This window comes from Brienomyrus brachyistius, chromosome 3, assembly GCF_023856365.1.
Source record: "Brienomyrus brachyistius isolate T26 chromosome 3, BBRACH_0.4, whole genome shotgun sequence".
NCBI lineage: Eukaryota > Metazoa > Chordata > Actinopteri > Osteoglossiformes > Mormyridae > Brienomyrus > Brienomyrus brachyistius.
Window position 1 is genome coordinate 28,589,164 of NC_064535.1, and position 26,518 is coordinate 28,615,681.

A 26,518-nucleotide genomic window follows, 5' to 3' on the forward strand; every position below is an offset into this window, starting at 1 on the left:
CATTCGAAGGAACAGAGTATTTCACTCAGGGACGGTACAACCACACTCATCTCTATCTGTACCTGGTTCTGAAACATAAACAGTTATCATTGACTGAAGCATTACAACAGTCACAAAAAAATGGTAAAAATAGCAAATGATGGAAAGAGGTGACTGAGGTGGTCACATTCTGTCTAGCTAAGGATATGGTGCCAATTAAAGTTATTCAGTGGTTGTTATCTATTGATTTAAAAATACCACGGTATAACTAAAATACCAAGGAATACTGCACAACCATAATACCACCTAAGTCTAGTATAAACATATTAAAATGTCCCTGAACACACACATACACACATGTGCACATACAGACCTGTACTCACACACACGAACACACACACACATAAGTAGCGCAGGGGAACACACACTCCTCATCACATTACACTCTGGCTATGCCGCAGATTGCCGACTAGAACTAGCAAACATACAGAGAAAAAAAAAACTGATTAAAGAACAACACAGTCCAGAGTAATTTCCGTGACAAAGTGGTTAAAAAAAAATCTCAGTGACTTCAGGAAACCTTCCACTGAAGGCCTCCCCCACCTTAGGAGACATGGAGCCCAGTGTGGCCTATGGCCATAGTTGGCTGACACCCCCCTCATCTGTCCTTCTTCTTTCGTCTCCCTACCACCCCCCCAATCCCACACACAGGTGGGGGTCCCATTGGCTCGTGCCCAGTGACAGATGTCTGCGTAGCTGTTTTTGAGTCACTCTCTCCATTCTGAGGGGGATTAGCCAGGCAGAGCCCTGACCTCCCGACCCCCCCCCCCCCCGGAGCATAGAATCCCCATCCCGTCACCGGTGTCAGTGAGACGGTGCCTCACACATCACACATACATTTCTGCATGTTTGCTCTGGCACTTCGCAGTCACCTCCAGAGGCATGGCTGTGACATCAAGCCCTACCCAAGGCCGACAAATGGGTCCTCCTCATTCACATTTATTCTATGTTTACCTTTAGATGGCAGACGCGTTTGTCGAAAGCGACATATAGGTGAGGCAAATGGCACATTAAAAACAGGCATTCTGCAGAGTCGAGCAGGAATCAGTATGGCTAGGAGCGACATCCAATGAATGCTATGTTACTCAAAGAGTAATGAAGTTCAAAGAGGGTCTGAAAGACTGGGAGACACTAAGGTACCTAGTGAACGCCTAGGTTGCTGTTATTTTGACTGAACTTTCATAAGGTATAAAACAACAGGGACTAAAATGCATGTTATATAAGTCCTGTATGTGTGATGCAAGCATAGACCACATATGTATTTAGTTCCACAAGTTATACATTCTTAACTGGACATTCAAACCACGGGTGGGATGCTCTCTGATGTAGGCGAAGTGGGCGGGAAGAAGGTCGTTCAGAAAACTGGGTCTTCAAAACTTTTTAAAGGAGTCGCAAAACAAACAAACGTGTAGTTTATCTTTGTGGCGACTGCCGACATGGTATAATTTGTCAAAGCACATGTAATTATGTTAAGACAAACACTAATACAAGAAATAAGTAACACTAACGATACCGACATTTTGCATTGTTTTGCATGCTGTGGCGCCAAAATTAGTACATCATTTCCTTCCTTTTCGCAGAAATATTTTACATACTTCACCAACTCAGCTCGAACACTAATAATTTCAGACGCTTTGATCCATGCAAACAGGGACACGTCGTAAATACCTGGGAACTGCACTACGGCGATGATCAGTCTTACGGGATGCAGTCGGGGTATAAACTGTGAGACAGAATACGTCTCGACAAAGCATTTTTCCCTGTTCTCGCTACGACACCAAAAATCAGTTTGAATCCTGAGAGCAGCACTCAGCTGATGTTAGTTATACCTCGGGTTAGTGTTAGAACCTCTGGAAAGTTGGCTTACCACCGGACTGTTGCATCACATTCGCATGGAAACGTTGTCAAGTGGGCATCACTAATGGTCTGCACAAATTTGGGAAAAATAAATTGTGTGTACTAGCTTAGGTGTATCTTAGTACTGAAAGACCTGTTTGTAACATGTACATTATTAACGTGTTGAGACGGTATAAAAATGCACACCTACACAGGTTTTTTAAACATGTACTTGAATGCCTCCTAATTTTTACCATGTCTAGAGGGTAAAAAACGGCCGGGCAAACATGAATTCTGTCTAACGCTTTATACCCCGACGGCATTCCATACAATTAATTCTCTATTGTGTTTGGGACCTATTTGGTCGGAACAAAAGTTTAGATGCTTGTGTTCTGTGGAGCTCCCTCTAGCAGAGTATCTCTACATTCCGGCTGGTTGCTGCCGAACTGCATCATAGCTCATTACCATAAAGTTGACTGGGCTTCAACTTCATTTTGAGGCTCCCAACGCACAAAGCGTGCCGTGCTGTTCTTCGCTGCCTGGTGATGCACCCACCCATAGAGAATGAAAGACTTCTGACCGCGGTGAGAACGTACGGTTATACGTTCCTTTAGTATGTGAACTTACAGTATGAGCTACAACAGTGGGTAGTGATGTTTGCGTTGGGAAACTGAACAATGGAGAATAGTTTGAAGAATATCGAAGTACAGAAATCCTTGCTAAGCCTTCACGTTTGGGAAAAGCCCTCGATTGTTCTTATATTTTCATTTTTCATAAGTCCAGCTTCAGAAAGACATTCATTGCCTTATATCCTGTCCCGTTATCCCCATATAATGAAAGCCAGTCTCTGGTTTTCCGAAAGATATCGTGTGATGTCGTGTAGAGCGAGTCGTGTATGTAAACAGAATAAAGATGACTGAATAGTGATCTCAGCATGATTGAAGGTAAGGTAAAGGTTTGTGGTCTCAGTCAATGTGGTTAGTATGATCAGGTATGTAAATGAACAGGCACCTCAGATTCATGTGGCTCCAATATCCAGCACCACGTTAGAAGATCTGGCATTCCTCAAGTTTGGAAAAGATTACCAGCATCTTTCCGTTGAGCTGTGGGGGAATATTTTCTAATAAGATTAAGCTAATTGTACTGGCATCCCATCCAAGGTGTTCCCCTATCTTGTGACCAAAGCTTCCTCAAATAGGCTCCAGGCACCTGATAGGTCATTGAAAGATCAACAGATAGATGTATGACTGAAGATAACAGTCACAAGTACAGTCACCATGCTTGCTGATAACTCGAGTTGTTGAATCATGGTCCATGCCTGTAGACATGGACGACATGTGCAGATGTATAAAGAAACAAAATACTGTAGAGAATAATGTCAAGCTCTCTGTGTGCTAGAGTCAATGTAGTAGCAAGAGCAGCACAGAGCTGATCACGAATGTTTCAGAAAGTCCACTTCAAACGAGCTAAGATGGGTCTTTTTCCCCACTCACGGGGGGGGGGTCTGTTTTTAATTTCCGGTACCTTCAAAAGGTAGAGAGTTGGGTTCAAATTTGACTTCACATTGAATTGTTTTTTTTTTTGTTTTTAATAAAAAAAAGTTATACAATATTAATCAACTTCATGAGGGTTAGGGTTCATTTGGTGAGATCTGGTGCCAATTAATTTCCTAACAACATAAATGGTTACTATAGTACTACTTTGCATATTCATGTGTGGCTCTGCAAGTAAGGATTCTACTGCTGGTTCATTAGAAGGTTACTGATTCAATTCCCACAGTCAGCAGAGCGATGTCACCATTGGGCTCTTGAGCAAGGCAGTTAACGTAAATAAAATATTTAGTATTTCTAATACAGTCAAAATTATGAAAACGCATAACACAACCAAACATTATTAAAATTTAACTGAAATAGGGCGACAATTCTATATGTAATTAACTTCAAGATCCTATATACAAAGACTATGAAGTTACCACTTAGCAACCCATTACGTAAGTGCACTTCAGAGATGGTGGTGTAGGTCTCTAAGGCATGTTTCCTCTAGCATGAAGGCCACACCCACTCTGGGCCCATGTGACAACAGAGACCTGCTCTCATTGGCTGAGAAGCTCAGCTCTGGCCCATGGATCACGTTAAGCGGCTGAGGAATCCCAGGGGGGGCTAGACGCAAGATTAGTGGCCCGCCAGAGTCCCTGAGGGGAGGCGTTTTCATTTAAAAGCGTTTCTTTTTGAAAACAAACCGCCAGAACAACCCATTTCCGCTTTTCACACCGCCACCCCCTCGAACAAACAGAAAAGAAGGCCAAAGATTTCCATTTCCCTTCCCATTATCCTGCTAAATAATAAATCATGGGATTTTGCACTGAAGTTTATTTTCTCTTCTCGATGCTAAATCTTTGGCCAGGAGCGGTTTCTTAGGGTTTGAAAATTTTATATAATCTTAAAAAAGTTACTTTGTAAAGGAAAGGCACCTCAGAATATAATTAGAGACTGAAGGGGTAACGAGACCAAATTGGCGCTTTCATCAGTGAAGTTGCTGCAGTGATGAAATTTTGGGCTTTTTGGAAAAGTCTCAAGTTGATATATAACAGCAGCGAGCTGAAGGAGTTACAGAGAAAGGTAAAAAACACAGAATGTATATATGAACTTATATGGCTGTATATTTAAGAATGTTTTGAATGGGATCGAGCTGGAAATAATGAAGACAACTTATTAACTTCATCAGAACATTTTCAGTGATCAATTAGTTCTAAATATTCATTAACCGAATTGGAACAGCATTTTAATAAGAGAAAAAAATCAAGCATTCACCATTTTAAAGATTTAAATGTATAAGGAAATCATCAAAAACTGGCGTTATGCAGAGAATTTGCTAATGAATTAAACATGTTGGAACACACAGGAATGCTACAGCAGAAAACTTACATCATACGGAAATTAGTACAAAACTCACTTTATTCTTATGGAAGATGGATGTTTTTTTCTTCATAGCTGTAACAAAGATCTGGAAATGGGAGGTGATTTTCAGTAAACTGAGCCGTCGTGGTGGGTGGGTGATATTAAGCTTTACCTTTAGCACAGTGCACTAGGCCTCTGACGAGTGACGAGATCCCCGCAGGGCCCGGCTGTGAAACGGGCACCTAAAACCGGCTCGGGATGTACAGGCAACACCTCCTGCTGTGCGGCGCTGGTATTGGTCCAACACTGCGGCTACGCTAAAAGGTGAGGTGACAGGCGCGGCCGGGACCGGCCAGATATGTTGGCTGGGGCCGTAAAGATGTCACGCAGGCTGTGAAAGACGGGTCCCCGTGATTTACGGAAAGGCCCCCACTTTATTTATACGTTCGCAAAGAGAAATGGTGGCTTCATGCCGATTGTGTCAACTTGAAAGGTAGCAGGCAAAAATTACAATGTAGTTATCTGTCAATTAGCATTAAATCAATTTTAAAAAGCATGTTTCAGTGCCGTCCCGTACCGACGTCCCCCGCCTGGGGTCCTGGGCCTCGGGGGACAGGTTCCGGGGTCTGCAAGATCCCATTCTGAAGTGTCTACGATGGAAGGATGGTTTTTTTCAAAGGTTTTATATTCATTTCTGCAAATTATGAATGCCAAACTTAGAAGAAAGGCAGTTCCTTACTGTTCCCACAAACCAATACTTAAGTTAAATAAACTGGATTTACATCCTTGGCATTCAAGGACACTTTATAACTAAAGAATACATATTAAATATACATAGATAAATATATATCCATCCATCCATTTTCTGAAACCACTTGTCCTATTCAGGGTTGCGGAGGGTCCAGAGCCTGTCCTGGAGACAATGGGAGCAGGACAGGAAACAACCCAGGAAGGGGCGTCAACACTTCGCAGGGCACACTCACACACCATTCACACACACACCATACACTCACACAACATACACTCACACACCATTCACAGACACACCATACACTCACACACCATTCACACACACACCACTCACACTCACACACCATTCACACTCACACACCATACACTCACACACCACTCACACTCACACACCATTCACACACACACACCATTCCACACACACCACACACACTCACACACCACTCACACTCACACACACCACTCACACTCACACACCATACACTCACACACCATACACTCACACACCATTCACACACACACCATACACTCACACACCATACACACACACACCATTCACTCACACACCATTCACACACACACCATTCACACACACACCATACACTCACACTCACACACCATTCACACACACAGACACAATTTGGCAACTCCAATTAACCTCAACATGTTTTTGGACTGTGGGGGGAAACCGTAGTAGCCAGAGGAAACTCCTCAACAACACAGGGAGGACATGCAAACTGCACACACACTCTGCCATGGTAGAGGTTTGAACACTGCTCCCAGAGGTGTGAGGCAACAGTGCTAACTACTGCGGTACCGTGCAGACCGTGGCAAAAAATATATAATTGCTGGTGGACCCTCGGATTCAATTTCCTTTCTGAGAGGAGAGGAGAGGAGGGTCCCGTCACCCTAGAAGCTGGACCCCGTATCATCTCCGGGGCGAGCTGGGACACTCAGATGTTGATTTGCATTCCAGTGCCGGGCTGGGTCACCTACTAGCCGCGGCACATTGTAAACGGACACGTGTTTCACCACACGGACATCCCGGGTAGGAATGTGAGGAATGTCGCATCGTTCCGGCGACTCACCAAGCGGCACGGAATGCGATCTCACTCGGCCTGAGCAGACCCCGCCTGCCATGCAGCTGCCGTACGGAGCGAGTCAGACTCTTGCGTGCAACGTTAATCTCAGCCCCAGCCGCACCCGGGTTCAGCAGCAGCTAGCGACTGAACGGCCCTCGTTTCCCTTCCCCACCGATGACCTCCGAACACCAACCCCACAATGGCCACTTTGTTTTCTTATGAGTAAATCTCTGGAAAAGCGGATTTCTAGGAATTTCACAGCGATATGATTACGGCTAGCAGTCCTGGACTCGCTCAGGTTCCGCCTCTGTGAGCAATGCGTTTAAGCTCAAATACTGAAACAAAACATACGGCGGTAGGAGAAGCTTTGATACAACACACTAGCTGGATACATCTTTCAGGCCTGGCAGCCGAGAGTTTTCATGTGAACTGAATTTCACTCCACGTTTTGATGGGGCCTGTGTCACTCTTGTAACGCATCTGTAAGGCCAATGAGAGTGTGACAGACCATAACTTCAGAGCAAAATCCCTTCAGAGGTCTGACTAGCATGTCCATTTTGCCGGGTCTTTGGTGAGACCAGTTTTCAAGTTAGCAGACAAAGAGTTACAGCTACCAAGCACAGCTGCACAGCGATCTTCCAGGTCGGACCGGAGCCGGTATAAGGTGGTTTCAGAACCTGTCTGTGTTCACCATCATCGTAAATGACCACAATATCCGGGACGACATTACCTAAGCCTGAAAGCCTGTGGGGGACTGGGAAATGGAGGGGGGGGAAATGCTAACTGAGCAATGTCAGGCCCATGGAGCCTTAAAGGCAGTTTACAAGTTCAAGGGCCTCTTAAGCGAATATTCACCTTTTGGAGGAGGTGTTGGGAACCTTGATATAATCTACCCTGAAAGCCTTCGCACAGAAATTCTGACTGTTTTTTTTTTCCGTTTGATCCTTAAAATACTTGGAAGGCTTTCTCCCTCCCGGTGTTACTGCACAGAGTCTTCAATAAATCTTTTCATCAGTGAAAGCAAAACCAAAAAAAAGACAGACGGCAGAGCCTTCCTTTCGGCCGGGCCGGGGGACAGGCCTCGTCAGATAGCAGGCCGGGGATCAGCCTTCCCAACCCAGAGGGCGCCCTAAAGTCACCGCCGTTTCGGGGATGTCGGCCCCGTGCAGATGTGGATGGAAATGGGGCGGCAATCGGATAAGATGAAAGGGGCGTGAGTAGAAGGGAACCCTAGAAAATCACAAGGTAGATGGGTTAAGCTTTTCCATCCATAATGGACTATTGATCCATACGTTCTGCACACCCTGTTGACACATCCCATAGCTTGCTGTGCCGCTGACCCTGTTTCTCCTGTGGCCAATTATGTAGATTTTTTAACAGATGCTGTTTTTAGAACTTTCTGGTGACAAGAGTGTAGGTAAACGTTAAATGCAGGAAGATAATACTCTACGAACGCACCTAAAATTTCGGTACTCACTAAATGATAAATGTAGAGAATGCAGCTGGTAAAAATTATGAGTGAAGGTAAGAATGTGAAAAACATTTCAGACACACACACACACACACAAGACAGTATTCTGCCACTCATAAAAGCACAAATAGCCAGTGCACAGAAAGCACAGACAGTAATAACAGAACGATCCAGTACCTTCGGCCACATGTCTTCACAGACACCAACCACACCTCCGAAAGCCATCCCACCCCAAGTCGAAAGAAGTTCACAACCTTGGCCCTCACAACTGGAAAATTATACCAAGTCTCCAGCTGACATGCTGGGCTGAATGTGATTTTAATAAATGCCATTGAAATGAAACACAGAAGTAGTATATTAAACAAACACCTAAATTACCAGTAATTAGTAAGAGCTCAGCTGGACCGAAAACTAGCATAAACATGTTTGAAAAGCCTTGGGGCCTGTATCGCGAAGCTAGATTTTAAAGTTAGCAAGACAACTTCGGTTAAAGGTAGTCTGGACTAAATGTATGTAAACGAAGACCAGGCAAAGCCAAAGCGGAGGACGTGCTTCCTCCACCCCCAAGCCAAGAAGATCTTTATGAACATTTACGCCTGATCTTCACGATAAACACTGAACACAGAGGACAACAAAGGAAGGCATCATGAACCAATCAGAATGGAGCAAACAGAGGTTCCTTGGCATTAATGCAGCACAATCGAAACGGTCACGACGTGAAACGTGCCAAGCCAAACGTAGCTGAGATTGCGATTACATACCAAGTGAGACGTCTCTACTGGCGGAATTTTGACGAGGATTGTTGATCACCAAGCAGAAGGGAGCTCACACCCAAATCACTGTAATGCCTTAAAGTCTGATAAACAGGAGTGACACACAACTTAAAAACCAACAGCTAGCTAATCTGGTTTTAATTAAAAAATGGTGTTAACACACCCATTAACTACTCCCAAATTCTCCCAGAGAAATACTCACACCGATGTGTCAGCTTTACTCAGGAAAGTTACCTAATGCAAAATAAAATTTAACAGGCACATGTTTATGCAAAGTTACTTGCAGGCCACGGTGTAGAGGTACGAAAACATTTGCATTGCAGAAAACAGAAGGCTTCAATAGAGAGAAACCCTAGCTGGTAGAAAGAGGAGTGTGAGAAGGACATACAAAATAGTTTAAAACCCATACATGAAATTCAAACACTGTAGCCCCTAGCGAGTTTTTTGAGACTACATAAATGTGACCTTTCCAGCTCACTCAAAACACCGCTTTCGCCGTTTGAGAAAAGGTCCACCTAAGGGGCTGTTGCTAATCAACCATCAACCGGCTGTGGGGGGGGGGGGGGCAGGTTTTTTTCAAGAAAAGGTGAGAGGAAGCCCTTTCAGGTTCTGCTCGCATGGCCGGCCACTCAGGTGAAGCTAAAGAATTAGATCTGCATCTTCACCGATGCAGCAACGGGCCGCAGTCGCTTATCTCCAAGCACATTCACACTCAGGGCAGGAGATATGGACCATGAACCCTTAGTTACACAGAGCAACACTGAGCTTAAGTCAGAAAGTCACAGCGAAACGTTCCGCAGCTACAGTGGGGGACTTTCTCCGAACTATAAACAGACCATAAACTGTCTCTTATGGTATATATTTACAAACCCTGTTCCTGTACATTGAACTTTTTGGTTAATCTATTGTACCTTCGATGACTGAGTTGTATTCAATTTTCTACTACAGTATACAACACTTATTTTATTTCTTTCTTTTATAATCCATCTATCCATCCATCCATCTCTTGATCGATTGAAATACCAACCAGTCTTATTCACTACCTATCTACCCATCCACGTACCTAACTACTTACCTATTTATATACCTAACCACCTAATGACCTACTTACCTACCTACCCACCCTCTTATCTACCTACCTACCTATCAGCCTACCAACCTACTTATCGGCCTACTTACCTACCTACTTAGCTATCGGCCTACCAACGTACTGACCTTCCTATAGCCTACCTACCTACCCACGTACCCACCTACCTACCGACCCACCCATCTATCTAACCCTAACCCCTCAGACTCCATAAAAGCAGAAGGCACTGTTCGGCTATGCCTGCCTCTCGCAGCTTTCTTCTTGCCATGCAGTTGCTCAACCCGACAGCATGACAAATACCCTTGACCCTTTCGCTTGAAAAGGTCAGGAGACGGGCCGCAAGGCTCCGTGCCTTCAAATAGATGGGGGAGCGCTGTGTTTACGTGGGGATGTCTGCTCCTCAGAGGCGTGCTAGGACACACTTCATCGCAATGGGCTAAATTTAGCTGCCTCTGCTGCCCCCCCGCCTTATTCCCAGGATGAGGGGAACGTGCATTGATTACATGCAGACTTTGTCTAAGCTGTGCCGCAGCCCATGTCAATATAGGAATATTGGATAGCATAGCTTAAATCCGGTTTTCCATCTTACACATACCGTAACACTTTACATTACTGCACCGTCATAATGCATTCATAGAACATTCAGTGCACCATCATAATGCAGTCATAGAACATTCAGTGCACCGTCATAATGCAGTCATAGAACATTCAGTGCACCGTCATAATGCATTCGTAGAACATTCAGTGCACCGTCATAATGCAGTCATAGAACATTCAGTGCACCGTCATAATGCATTCGTAGAACATTCAGTGCACCGTCATAATGCATTCGTAGAACATTCAGTGCACCGTCATAATGCAGTCATAGAACATTCAGTGCACCATCATAATGCATTCGTAGAACATTCAGTGCACCGTCATAATGCAGTCATAGAACATTCAGTGCACCATCATAATGCAGTCATAGAACATTCAGTGCACCGTCATAATGCATTCGTAGAACATTCAGTGCACCGTCATAATGCAGTCATAGAACATTCAGTGCACCATCATAATGCATTCGTAGAACATTCAGTGCACCGTCATAATGCAGTCATAGAACATTCAGTGCACCGTCATAATGCATTCGTAGAACATTCAGTGCACCGTCATAATGCAGTCGTAGAACATTCAGTGCACCGTCATAATGCATTCGTAGAACATTCAGTGCACCGTCATAATGCATTCGTAGAACATTCAGTGCACCGTCATAATGCAGTCATAGAACATTCAGTGCACCGTCATAATGCATTCGTAGAACATTCAGTGCACCGTCATAATGCAGTCATAGAACATTCAGTGCACCGTCATAATGCATTTGTAGAACATTCAGTGCACCGTCATAATGCAGTCATAGAACATTCAGTGCACCGTCATAATGCAGTCATAGAACGTTCAGTGCACCGTCATAATGCAGTCATAGAACATTCATAAGCAGCATGCAAGTACACCTTAACATCCATTAACAGCTTTAATATACATTAATAACAAACATTACATGATTATACAATTATAGTGTTTGTTATTATCATATAATGTTTGTTATTAATGTATATTACAGCTGTTACAGGATGTTAGGATGCTAAGGTATACATATATGATGTTTTATGAATACTTAACTATATTATGAAAGTGCACTGAACGTTTTATGAATGCATCATGAAGGTGCAGATAATGTAAAGCACTACCAAATATACTATTTAAAAAGGCATCTGGCTAATTCACCTCAGTAAAACTAAGTTGAAAGAAATGGTTACAGTTTTGAGATGCTGTTGTAAATCACCTGTAATATATTCAACTAAATAAAGTTGAACAAACACATGAAGGTGTGATGAGATGAGTCTATCCATCCATCCATCAATTGCTCATCCTGCCCTATGCTGCCTGGAGTCTATCCCGGGCGGCATAGGCCACAAGGCCGGGGTACACCTTGGATGGGATGCCAGCTTCAAAACCGGATGCAGGAACATCCTGTTTTGCACAGATAAAGGTTAAATAATAGAGGCATTCATCTTCAAGCATGGAGGGAATCGCTCAGTGGCTCACAGCTGCGTCGTGCCCGCTGCTTCTCATGTAGTGAAAGCACGGGTGTGTGTGTGTGTGTGTGTGTGTAGGGGGGGCAGTGGAGACACTTTACATTAACACAGCGGAGAGGTGTCCTGAATTCTTTGCAGAGGCCCGTTCTTCAGTGTTCCACCTTCTAACTATACGATCCTGACCTGAAGTTTTTAACAAAAGCAACTTAGGGCTGTAAAATTGCACTTCGGAAAAAGATGTGGAGAGAAAAAAAATATCCAGATCTTATGCCTTAAAAAAGTACTAACCCTTTACTTTAATGCCTGACTTTACCTTACAGCTCTTTCTCACCCTGACGTTAGGGGTTCCTTTTTCCTTTTCAAGCTAAAACCCGGTTAAGACCAGCCCCGCTTTTCCACTGCGTCCTAACAGACAAAGACAGGTATAAAGTATTACTGCATGTTTATGTCACAGACAGCTGCTTTCGGTGTACACTACATTACTGAACAGCATGGGGCCCATTACTATTCAGCGCATAAACAAATGTGTTTCCTTAGTTAATTAAATGTCATTAAGTGTTAAAGCATTATCAAAATGGAAATAGGGAATACCCCTGACTGGAAATGTCAAATCAGGTCATCGATCTGAATCCATCACTTCAGGAACTGCACACATGCTCTTAAGACACCCTATACTGTCTATATGTTCAGCATATAAAACTGTTCCAAAGTTAGATCGTATACGTGTGAAAACTCCAATGGCTGCTTCTAACATGACATCCCAGATAGGGGCACACTTCGCTTCCCGGTTTCCGATGAAACGCGCAGGAATCACTTCCCCACCCAGCTACCACTTGGGTCAATGCTGCATTCTTACCTCACCACCGCATCACTAGAATCAGTGGATTCTTCTTGCTAATGGATGCAACTGCAGTGTTTTTAAACTCGCTCATCTCTGCCTACCGATCTCTGCTGTCAGCTGGAGTACACTCCTGAATGTGCATCTTTACCTTCTGCTCCTGATTAAACTACTGCCTTCTTACTTGCTGTGCTTGGTACATAAATTCATATACACAGGAGCAGCGCTCCTCATCCATACCATAATATAATAGCATCTCCTTCAAGAAGCAAGACTTTAGGATTATATGCTTGTGTCAGTCCTCTGAGTCTGATTTATGCCCCGTCAGTCACTCGTCAGGACAAGCGGCAGCCAAATGAACAAATCACACCACGTCTCCAGAAGAGGCGGAGAACGGTTCCTGATATGGCAGAGGAAATTGAGGAGGTTTGGGGCTTGAGGGCGTCAGTGAGGTTACCAGACAGAGCACTAGTAGAGCGGGACACGTGAATGATCATTGCTGTGGTCAGCATGGCGAAGGGCTCGTGTATGGATTCGGACAGTCCCAGAGCAAAGAGCCCATCCACAGGCAAGCAGGAAAGTATTCATGATTAACCCTGATGTGGCACCATCTTATGCCAAGGGTGGCCTTTTAGACAAATGCTCCATGTTACTTCTTAAGCACTACCAGACGGTCATCCCAGAAGAAAGGAGCAGAAGGTCAAAGTCTTCACTTATGAGTAAAGCTAAGCTGTCATTTGGAAGAGTGAGTAATCCCACAGTGTAAATTTAATAACTGTAACACTCTTACGAGAAAGCATGTGTCTGGTAAAGGCTAATGTGAGGGCGGAAAGACTTGAGACGAGAGATTGTATAATGTTTTCGGAATTCCACCATATCTAAAGGCAGAATATGCGTGAAACACAGTAGATCAGCATCACGGAAAACAGACTATATACACAAAGAGCAGACTAAAGGCAAGGTTTGGCGACTTGAATGACCTACACTATACTGGTGGAAGTCGGTCTGCAAAGCTCCGATTTTGGCTGACGGAGAATTTAATGCCGCAGAGTTATGCTTGATTTCTTTCTGCACTTATATGACTTTCATATAGCTACATAAGAGAGGAAAAAAACATCACAGGGAACTAATTGTCAATCTAAATATCCAAGAGAGGCTCCAAGGGTAAAAGAGCACAGCTAACATAACACTTTTATTTGGCTTAAATGAAATTGACTCTATAATGTATGGCTTCCCACATCTAGAATGTCAGTGCACCTCAAAGTCCCATATTGGGAAAAGAGAACTATATATTATATATATATATATATATATATACACACATACACACATAACCATTTTTGATAGAAAATGTATCTCTTTGAGATCACACACACACACACCTGTTTACCAACGACATTTTCTATATGCTTTCTATGAAAAGGATAGAGGAAATATTTTCACTTCTGCATCAGATGCTAGAACGAAACATTTTAGGTTCACATTATAAGTTTGTCTCATAGGAGTGAAAAGATCCAAAAAAAAATCTTTAGGTTCAGGAGAAGCTGGACACAAAAGCTAGTTTCCTAAATATTTAAGCATTTAAACATGGTAATGCACTAACTATTAAATATGGAATCAAAATGACAAAACAATCAATAGTAAATAGCTTATATTGTATGGTAGAAATATCTCAGAATTGTATTTAATGTTAAATTAAATACAATGCAAAAATTAAATGTTGGGAAGAAAACAAATCATCCCAGCAGAGTGACAGACTGCAGTAGTTCAAAGGTACTGGTTGTTACTGGTTTCATTCCAGCAATAGTAAGTCAGTTGTCATTAGACATAGGCTTCATTGGAAACAGACAATCCCTGAAGGTTAGCAGAATATAGCCGGGAAAGGGGGGGGGGGTAGTGGGGTAGCCCACCCTCCCATTCCAGTGAGCTGACCGATGGAGGAAACCTCTGTCCCCCAGGGTGAATCCCTGTGATATTCTACACTCATAAACGTCTTGAACAACTCATGGGGAGTAAGGGAGTAACATTTCCTCGCAAGCCTATCTAAATCCCAACAGCCGATTCTCACATCCTGTAACTAGTCAACCACCTCCTGGTTCTCACGCAAGTTTGGTTAAAATCAGCTAAATCTAACTTCCAGTTAAGAGCAATCTTAATGTGTAGAGACAAGCATTGTGTGTGCAATTTCATGTTAGAATAGAAAGAAAAAGGAAGAGAGGTAACTCTCAAATCACGATCAGCTGTGGTTCAAGTTTGACACTTCTCCACACGCAAAGAAAGGATTTAACGACCCACAGACATTTTTCAGGAATGCATCACAGACGTGTGAAAGTAATGTCGTCTCACCTGCATAAAGAGCAGGATGAGAACTGATTTACAGCTGCTAGCTGGATGAAAAACTGGCAACACGAACGAGGTGATATACAGAGCACCGTATCAGAAAGGCTTAATGGCGGGGGACCAAACCAAAGGCTAAACACTTCCAACACTTATATTTTTTGTCCAAAGTCTGTTTCTGGTCAACCAGCGAAATGATCAGGAGCTAAGGCTTGTAGGAGTTTTACTTACACAAAAGGGCAAAAGGAAAAATGGTATACGAAGACATCTGATTGGATGGTTCCGCTTCCAGTAGTTACTTGAACCCACCTCCTCTAAAATATGATTGGTTCAGAGAGATAACCAATCATTTTTCTTTCTGCCCTCAGAATATTTTTGTTTAACTACAACTCCTATGAAGGCCTGGGGTCAAACGTCATTAAATCAGTCATTAGCCACTGATACAACGTTAATTAAATCTGATTTGATGGTCTATGATGCTTTCTATTTATTTTTACAGGGGCTTAATTGGATCCTGAGAGCCAGTCTTACATACCATAATTTAAAAGGAGTCCAGAGACCCGAAGTGTTTTGCGGTGAATCAAATGTCGGATTCTGCCGATACAATGACACTAAACCGTGACTCTTTCCTCACTGAAAGAGTCAGAGTTTCGCCTGCTTTCACAGACGTGTAAAACAGGAAATGCGATGGCAGGACAGTCAGTGACGCAGTGGAGTGTTCCAAGTGAATTGTTGTTTGGGGAGGGGGGTGATTGTGAATAAGGCAGAGCTGTAAACTCAGCACCGGACACAAAGACAGATTAAGTAATTAGCCTCAAACCCAGAGGTGGATAAGAAGCCTCTGGGGGCCATCTGTCACAAAACAACACCCCCCCCCCCCCAACTCAAAGAGTCCCTTTCGCACACCCTCTGAGGGCTAAGCACTGGAGCACATTTGTATGACTCAGATAGGATGGCAACATTAAGTTGGGCTCAGGTTTTTCTGAATAATACACAACTTCACCCCACGCAAAATCTCACTACGGAGCAGCTATCCAGAGTTTCCATTGCACAACCAACCCATTCGTCCGAGTTTCTGCTTGAACGTTTGAAGGGGAAGCACACGAGAAGCCAAGCCTTACCTCGGTGAGGGGGTCACCTAATGCTTATTGCACACGCAGCACAATAAAAAGAGCTAATGGGGGGGGGGGGGGGGTCAAGGGGTTTCTGGGGCCCCTTCAAATTTCGGGGACAAGGCCAGGCAGTACGCCAGGGAGGGGCTGTTCCCGGGAAGGGGGGGGCATGTGATTCAGGCTGTCAGTCAGTGCAATACGTGTAAACTGTTGCTAAGATTCTTCCCAGCAACCCCCACCATCGGAGGGTGGAAGCGAGGTAGGGGTCAGGCGGGAGGCCGGTTAAGAACCGTCCTTCACTGTAACCCACAAAAAAGCATTTAAAGAACAAATCAAAACACCACAGACTGTTGCCCTCGTGCTGAGGTCAGGGATGGACGGCTGGACGAGCCATTTTTACTGATCAGCTGTCAGGAAACACAGGACTTGGTGGGTGCCAGCTGTCTCTGGATAAATGCGGGCCACAGTGGGATGGACAGGCTTTGCCTCAGAAGCTTCTAAAAGCTTGGCTCCTCTAACACACTTTGGGGCAAGCGCGTCGACCAACATGCGCCGTCCAAAAACTCCCAAACGAAACGAAACGCCTCAGGTTCCCATGTGGTATCTGTCCCTGCGGTTTGAGGTGGGAGCCTGAGGGCGACACTATCGAACGCCAGCCTGATAAACGCACAAACACAACTCAGTTTGAAGCCCAAGTGGTCTCTTCCTCCCCTTCATATCCTTCTATGACTTCTTAGTCTTCCTGAAAAGTAGGGGAGGGTTTTCCATCCCTCAGAAAACGGCTTCCACACACCATCCAGGGATTCCAGTTTGAGGAAACACAGACATTCACGTGAGCGTTAGCACACAGCCTCCAATCGAGAGACCTGAACAGTGCAAGTCTCTGGGCTTCGAAAAATAAATCAAGCGTCTAAAAACAGACACAGACACAAGCTTTAATGAAGGAGGAATCCGGCCATTTTTCACCGCAAACTCATTCTGGTAAAGTCTCACCCAACAGAATGTGTGTTGATAACATTTTTTAAAAAACTCAAACAATCCCCAAACCCTATTTCATGAATCATAAATCTCCTTCTTAAAAATGTCGCATTTTAAAAAAAAAAAACAAACAAACAAGACTTTCTTTTTTATGTTCTTTCCCCACTGATGCAGGGCTGCAGACCAATGCATGATGCAGAAAGCATTTTTAATGGAAGACAGAGCAGAAATTATTATTTATCAATTAGTCAAAGAAATATGCTCAAGAGGACAACACACTAACGTGGAAAGAGTCAAAACATTAAAAATAAAGGCCATTTTGAAGATAATTGGCCTCATCTACAAAACAGGACACACGTTTTAAAAGGATATTCGAAAACAGGCTTCCCGCTGCGACACTTGATAAAAGTGCTATCAATGCATGTTATTTTCTATGAGCACTCTACCATACTCAACGCAGCCTTAATTTGCTCAATTAGTTGAAGTTTACGATACAGTGCTACATGTTACCTGATGTGTAGAAGGGCTCTTGTAATGCGCTACTTACCATGGTAAGAAGATACATCGTATAAGTGCCATGGAGAGCGGAAATGATGCACAAATTACTGGGGGGGATGATTCCAACTCCGGAGTGACAGGGGTCCAAAAATATCTGGACCATAATTCGGTTGGTCAGGATTGAGAGCCCAAAATGATATTTCATATACTGGCACCCCCGCTAATGCCGTGGTTTGTCCCATTTTTCATTGGCTTCTTCTACTGGTGATTGACAGCGCGGTGTAATCCAAAGCACCGGCTGGCCAGCTACAGAGCTGCAACCTAAGCCAACGTTAGCTTTCATTCTATATGTTCAGAACCAGCAACAGTTTCCATCAAACAGATCCATTGTAAGACTTATTTTAAAATTGTGTATTCGACAGAATTTTGGGAACACGATTAATACTATGCCGTAGATTTTAAACAGATGACACTCCCATTCAAAGATTTGTCACACTGGTGGGGATGTATGTTTTCTGTCTGCACCTAAATGAGCAAGACTCATTTTACAGACAAACTAGTCCAGTTCGATCAAATTGGTAAAAACTCATCATAATATTAGCATTTCATTAATCATGGAATCCAGACCCTGCATAGGTCAAGCGGGTATTAAAAAAATGGATGGGTGAATGGTTGGGTGAATGGATGGGTGAATAGTTGGGTGAATGGTTGGGTGAATGGTTGGGTGAATGGAACATCAAAGTGGGGGTGGCCTGGTGGCCTCACACTTCTGGGACAAGGGTTCACATTTCCACCAGGGTTCTCTTTGTGTGCTTTTTGCATGTTCTCCCTGTGTCGTTGTTTCCTACAGGTGCTCTGCTTTAACCCGCCACAGACCAAAAACATGTTGAGGTCAACTGGACTTCCTAAATTACCAGTAAGTGAGTGTGAGTGTGCCCTGCGATGGGCTGGTGCCCCATCCTGGGTTGTTCCCTGCCTTGTACCCATTGCCTCCAGGACAGGTTCCAGACCCTCCGCACAACCCCGAACAGGACAATAGGTTACAGAAGATGGATAATCAAAATAATAAACAGCATTTTAATCATAATAGGGTTTTATTAGTAAGTCAACAGCCATACTAAAGGCCAAAACACCTCTCCTTTGGGATTGCTTTCATTCAAAGTTATTTACAAATCATAGTTTTCCCACTAGAGCATATGTGAGATATGGTTAGCCATTAGTTAAAATCAAACAGTGAAGCATTCCTCTGCTGAAGACTCAGCGAGTCAAAGGAAGGAGTCAAAGGCCAGAGCTTCAATACCGGCACGTTCTTCACACAGAAGAGTCACTTTGTAGGAGCTCTAAATCAGCACACGTGCTACTTTTCCAGGAAAGGACACGCACTTATCGCGGGACAATCTGGGGCACACGTTTCACAGCGAACGTCATCGATCAAGTCAGCAGCTACATTTCATCTAATTAAAACAGGGAACTGGGCTACGTAGCCTGTCAAGTTACGATCCACGTAGCGACGGATTTCACCTTAAAAAAACAGACACATTTCGGCACAAAGAAAACGCTATCCGAAAACACAACGAGATACTTCGATCGGCACAGGAACTTACCACCCCCAGGACACACGGGGGGTGTTACGCGAGCCAGAGGAAAAATCGCAGTCCTAATGAAGTGCCTTGAAGGCGAGATCACCACTAGTCCAGCTGCACCGCTCTTTGCAACTGCAAAGCAATAACATTTGTTTACTCCTTCCTTGTCTTATCTCAGTTAAACAAGGGCTCCATTTGTGATAGAGATCAGCTAGAAAACCACAATTCACTCGGCCAGTCTTTAACACCCCCAGACCCCCTGGACAATTAGCACAGGCCATTGTTCATTATGAGACAAAAACAATGGCTTCTTTTGACAACCAGCAAGGCGTATGCACCACCATCCATAAACAAAGGAAATGACTCCTATTCCACAATTTAATATCCCTTATAACAACAGAACTGATTCTGTGCTGGACACACGCAAGGTTTCCAGCTCCAAACCGCCAAAAAGGAGCATCAGCGAGCATGAGGCAAGAAGAATGCAGAACATTGTAGGGTTTCTCTCTTTTTTCGCTCATTTCAGGCCAAATCTGAAGTCAAACTGCACTTCCTGCTGGGTTCTATGTAATTACTAACAGTTTACGCACTCCCGGGTAATTGGTTACAGAGCTCTTGTGAAATAGACTCTCACTCATGCAGAGTAAGGGGTCCTCACTTCACCACCTCACTCCTCCCGGTAAAAAACATCCCAGAGTATGAGTTCTTATCCGCCCCCCCCAGAATTGCACCCAGAATCCCTGTCCCCGACATAGATGATGGAGATCATCTCCACTTACTGTAGGTGGCCTGGGACAGGAGATTCCTCAAGCGGAGCAGAACTGCCGGTGATTCAGGCTCAGAGGTGGACCGATTGGTGTTTTGCCAAAGAGGACCTCAAGTGGTTCACTTTCTGTAGGAGACAAGGGGAGACTGAGGCAGAGGAAGCCGGCCAAAACGTCCGTTGGACATCGCACGGGCCAGGCTATGTCAGGGATGGTCCTCACACTGGTTTCCATGGGAGCTGATAGCATCAAGAATGCGCATTCCATTCCAGCTGAACTTGCTGAAGGCAAACACCGAGATAAAGGGGCCCCTCTCTTTGTTCGCTCGCTTCAGAAATGACCCAGGAAACGCTGGCTGCTTCACAGTGACCTGAGCGCCGCAGGAGCTGTACACAAGAGCAAATGCCCCGGTGCCCAAACTCGGGGGAGGGCAGCAAACACGGACCCCAGACGCATCTATAAACGCAGGTCCTCGTACAATGCTGAACGGTGCTCCGAGTCAAAGGACTCAAAATACCAGGTAAAAAATTTCAACCTAAAAGCTAATCTGAAATCTGAAATGAAATCTGAATGACTTTTCACTTAAATCGCCGTAACTCATTTCAACAGTAACACCTCCTGACACCATATTATCCTTCAAGCTCTTAACACTTGAAGAGTCAGGTATTCTTTTATGAAAGGCATTGGACACTAACTATACTATGTCTAACAGTACAGTGTGATTAAAACTTAGGTCCATAATGAAAAGCTGAGACTTCCTGCTGTTTGTTACCCATAGTCAAGGGATCATGAGGGCTAGACCACCCAGTACCATCCAGGAGTTACGGGACTGGCATGGTAACAGCTCACAATGTCTTTGGTTTACAGCCGAAAGGAACACACTGTGATCGTAACTGTACAGCGGAATGACGAGTCTCCTTGAGTCCTGACATCTTTGCATCATAACGTGTTTATCATCGTGCCCAAGTTACAATCATAAAGGCCTTGATTTGCTGGGCTACGCTATCAGAAAATAGAAATAAAACATAGTTCCAGTGAATTGTTGACCTCAACTTAAAATCTTGAGAGAGAAACACAGAGCCAACTCCCTTTATGTTCCCATTTCATGCACAAAACTTGAGAAATCGGTAGGTTGCAGATCACAGGTTTAAAATGCATCTGTTTCGGAGTATGAGCACAGTTTGCACAGAACTCAACAAACATAAGCTTATCAGCACATTTCGCTGTTTCAAAAGTTAGATCATCCACCACTATATGCCTGTAAAGATAACTAAGCCAGCGTTGGGTGGGACCAAAACAGTCTATTCTGTCAACAGTTTTATTTCACATAAGTGTGCTGGGCATTTCTACATTATGATTTAACACTCTGCAATATGCAATCTGCAAATGAGTCATGTCTGGCTTAAGCAACCATTTGTGCCAGGGCTACATGTCATCTGTGGAACCACCAATCCCTCCAAAAAAAGTTAATCATTTCCTGAAACAAAGAAATGAACTGAAGGTACTTGTACTGTGTGGGAAACAGTGTAGACATACAAACAGAAATCTAAATGACTGATACCGACAAAACTCCTAATCTGAGTAAAACGATTATATGAAAAACAGGGTGTTTTGAAAGATAAACAACCAAACTGATTCTAGTTTGCTTCCACAGAGACCTTATGGAAGATAAGCCCTGAAGGTCGTACATGGGTCACGAAAGCAGGCTGTAACTCAATGTCCTCCTTTTCTAATAATGACCATCAACGCGAGGAGCCTGACCTGAAATGGCCCAAGTGAATAAATCGAAGGAAACTGTAAGTCATGTTGGAAAAAAGACGGACGGCAAAGCACCAAACCCAAATGGGAAGGTAAGGTGACCAGACCGGGATTAAATTCAAAGTTCAGTGAAATCTAATTAATTATGAACTTAATTAGAACAGAATCTGCAGATAAGATGGGGATCTTGAACCAAGGGCAGGGGGGAAAGAAACTGTCTAATAACCAATGAAGACAAGTAACTGAAGTCTGGGGTTACTGTGACGGGGGGGGGGGGGGGGGGGACCCAAAACCAGCGCCAGCCCAAAGAGGCTCACATCTGGACGGCAAGCTGGCTGAGGAACACGGCCCTCTCTGTTCTCCTGCTGCGGCCGCTCTTTATGGGGTCCGCTTTGAAGGGCCGGCGTGTGCCGCAGGAGGGGCGGGGGGGGGGGGGGGGCTCTCTGCAGCTGAGCAGCACGTGCTCCGGTCCCACCGTGTAATTCCGTCGGGTCTGTTTGGGGTCAGTCTCAGCTTTCGCCATTTACCCCACACTGGGCCTCCGAACATTACACACACGAGCCCATCTGGGCGGAAACAAACAAACAAAAAAAAAACTCACAAAAACAAACTCTCCTCATTTGTGCCCTTGAGAGGTAAAGTGGGCTATCCCACAAAAACAAAATTTTGAGAAAATGAGCTCCAAAGTAGATTTTTTGAAAAAAAAATCATTGTGCCTATACCCTACAATTGATATATATCATAGGTAGCACAGAGGTATGACTTAGATAATAACAACTTATCCAATTGAAAATATTCAATAAAAAGGGGGGTAGAGGTAAAAAATGTGGGATAGACCACTTTACCTCTCAGCGGCACATTTCGATTGCCCCAGAAAGGAGCTGCATAACAGCTTTCTGATTCATTTTACAGATCGATAATTCTTTAAGAAGTTACCATTAAGAAGCATCAATGTAACAAAAGTTCACGAAAACCCTGCGTGGGGTAAACTGACAAATAATACCTACATTTGGCAATTAATGACCCAAGAAGATGACAACCTTACAGTTTGGATAACTGGTTAAAAACTGTGGTGATGCAGGTCAAGTTCAAAAGTCATCATACATCTACCTCCTCCTACTAACGCGTGTATAAAGACCAAAAATGCTAAAGGTTTCCATTTTTCAGTGACGCAAGTCTGGCACACATTTCAATCAATTCCTGAAAGCACTTCAATCGAACATCAGCAAACACCTGGAATGTAATCCAGAAAGTCTGCACATTAAATATTTGGGATTCCCCAGAATATACGTAATACATTTCATCCATTCATATATTACATTCTCTCCTAAAGGGGCTTCCAGTTTGGTCCAAGTAAATAAGACACTGCTTCAACCAAACGATACACTGAAAACGATTCTGGCAAAGACCACAAGCGCGAATACTTAAAATGCCGAAAGAGTATACTTGGCAAGTCAGGATGAAACTTGTCGTATCTTTCCAGAAAAGACCAGTAAAATTCACGGCTCGCTTTGTAGGTCGCAAAGGGTTCTTCCAAACCCCCCCCCCCCCCCCCCCCCACCCCGTTTATTTTCTCAATCATACCGAGGATTCGGATTTTATTGATGACAGGGGGAAAAGCCGCAGAAGTCGGCGGAGCGCATCGCGGGTACTGCTGAGAATGAAATGCCCATTGCAGTGGCCGTGCACAGCAAGGACGGGGCATTCATCCATCACGCCTGTACGACTGTCTTATGCATGAGGTAAATGTAGCAGAACGATTCCCCTTCCATTTACCCCCGGTCCGGAATCGCTTTTCGTAACTGCTCTCAGTCCAGCAAAAGAAAAAGGAAAACGCAGGAAATAACGGTAATGAAGGTTAAACCGCAACCACACAGAAATCTCGAATCCCGCCAACTACTGTACGCAGAAGTGCCGTCAGATATTCATCCGTATTTTTTTATATTTGTCTGTCTGCGATTTTTAAAAGCGTTTCTGTTCGAACACGGAATCTAGATTAATACATACCGCCAACAGACATTGCACTGCAGTTGTATCCCAAACAAGTAAGTTTTTGCGTTAAAGTAACATCTAAAACACTAAATATGTTCTCTGATAAAAGCAAATACAAAAGTCATTTTAAAAATAATAGTATGCATTGAGCGGCAGTATTAAGGGATCTCTGGACCATTTCTGTACATGTGTTTTTTTACTTCTTAGCGCACACATTAAAGGTGATCTTAACACTATGCGTGTTTCCTACTACATTAAAGTACAGTTCGGTTAACCTTCACTTTCCGGGTCGCTTTTTCCACACACCAGTCCAGCTGTAATAGTTGGAATCGGGATGTCCGTACCTTGCTGTCAGCGATACTGTCCGCCCGATCCCAGGCTGATCTCCACTTGGGGCAAGAGACTCGTCGGGGCGTGAGACCAGCAACTTACATATTTCTTCGCCTCGAAACGGAGAGAAAGAAAAGAAATAACTGTGAAAACGCCGCAAAAAGAAGACGAGCAACGCTAACGATCAAGCGATGAGATCGCGGACGATGATGCGCTGCGCTGACAAACTTTGCTCCTGTCGGCGTGCGCGTGTGCGCGACCCCGCCGCTCGCCGCCGATACTCTGTAGCGCGCCGACGATACTCTGTAGCACGCCCGCCGCACTCCCCTCGCCTCTTTTGGGTACTCCTGCTTGTAAATACATTATAACGGAACTGGGACACCGCAAGGCATTGTGGACCCTTTTAAAGGTGTAACGCACTGTGAAACGTTACTGCGGATAATGACGTACTAGCGCTGCTACGGTTTAATTAATTAAATTTATTTTGACTTTTTTTGTACTTTACAGTTCTGAGTTTTAAGATAAATATATACTTATTCCCCCTCAACAATAGTAAGTTCGTAATTTGTTTACAAAGAAACAGCTGCACACATTACTGTTATTAATACCTAGAATTAAATTTGTTAGCAAAAATAAGTCTAACAAATCTTAGAAATCGTGAAGTATACGGGTGGAAAGAGCTAGCAATTCTGATATCAAACAAAACTAAAGATGATCCAGGGTAATTAATAATTCGTTCATGACAATTACTATGACTAGCATCATGTATTTTGCAGGTCACCACTGGGGTGCCATTTTAAGGAGGCGTGTAGAAACGGCCCATTTGGAGGCTGTAATACATTTTAGGATAGTTTGCCTTAATTAATGGATTATGATCTTCTCCACAGGTCATGCTGATAGGCGACAACAAAGCCAGGGAGTCAGCAACAGGATTAAAGTGACAAGTGTTGATGGCGGAATGTGCCCTCAAAACATGTTATTATGCTATTATTATTATATTGGCCATTATTAGGTTAACCAAACAGATGCCATTATGAAAAACAATTTGCTGAGCCATCTGTTACTGTTTGGTCCACATGCTAAAATGTGTGGAAATGGCCCATGTCACAAATGGTGTTCGTTCCTCGCTCCCCCTTATGCGGTGTTTCCGCGGACTGCGAAGCTGTGCTGGCTGCACTCGGCAGCAGGCGAGGTCTAAGAGTGATCTTCGAGGAAACATCTCTGCTTGGACAGTTTGCGGCATGCAGCAGCGTTATATCGGCCCTGTGCTATTGAAAAAATGCCGTAGCTCGGGAACAAGTGAGAGTTGAGAAAAGCCATTGCTAGAAAGAGTAAACAGAAGATTCTGAATAGAAACGTGTGTCTACTTAATTGAAAACCCTGGACGTCTTACCAACATATTTGTTTAACGTGTTGCTTCCGAACTCACACTGGTGTTATTGAAGTGCAGTTGCCATGGTTTCAAGACACTTTCTTTTATACATTCTCTTTTATTTTTTATATATTAGATTATTCCAGCAAAATAATGTGAAACGCCCAGTCCTGACAGGATTAATAGTTTCTGAAAATGAGTGGATGGATTGGATTATTATGATATTGCATTTTTGTGATATACTCTGACAGTTGCACATAAATCATGACTTTTCTACTTTCTGAAGCTAATATATTGGCATAAAAGCTTTTTTTTAAAAAAAAAAAAAAACATGGAATATTTGTACAAATACATAGACTATATCTAAATGTGTCGTAATTCACGCATTAATCCATGCAGTAACAATGGGGGGGGGGGGGGCACTGACATCACTGAATCGTTTTCAAAGAATTAACTTTCATACTCAAAAATTTTAATTTCTCCAGAAAGTTTTGGTTTCTTAGTAATTATTAAAAAAAGTACACTCAAGCATCCAACTATAAACAATAATAATCATTAAATATAAAGAGGTAAGGCAGCCCATACTGTGTAAAGAGGAGAAGAATTTCATCAGTGCTCAATACTCAGTCAGAGAAGGTACAGGCAGGAGCAAGGTGCGAAATAGCACAGGAGGGGCACCAACCCTCAAACTCCACACACTGTTAGAGAAGTAAAGTAATAAATCTAATTACTGTGCCACCATGCCAGCCCATGGGCAATTCAACAAAATGTATTTTTGAAACATTGTTCCCTCAAATTGAGTGTCAAACAACAGTGTCACCAGCTGACAGAGAGCATAACAACAGTAAAATGAATTGTGAATAAAAGCCAGAAATGATAAAGCTTATGATTTATCAACAACACAGAACTTCTACACAAGAGTACTGTTCTAGTCTGCATTTTTTTT

At 43.6% G+C, this 26,518-nt stretch overlaps 1 protein-coding gene across 7 annotated transcripts in view; it reads right to left on the reverse strand.

Annotated features, from left to right (window-relative positions):
* The window catches only part of rassf8b (Ras association domain family member 8b), a 53,006-nt gene extending 28,464 nt beyond the window's left edge, over positions 1-24,542 (reverse strand). For 2 of the 7 annotated variants that reach the window (XM_049007454.1, XM_049007453.1), the window contains exon 1: positions 8,837-9,385. The gene's annotated coding sequence lies outside the window, so the exon portion shown is untranslated. The other 5 variants (XM_049007452.1, XM_049007450.1, XM_049007456.1 and 2 more) reach the window with 5 other exon arrangements.
* Positions 24,543-26,518: the final 1,976 nt, after the last annotated feature.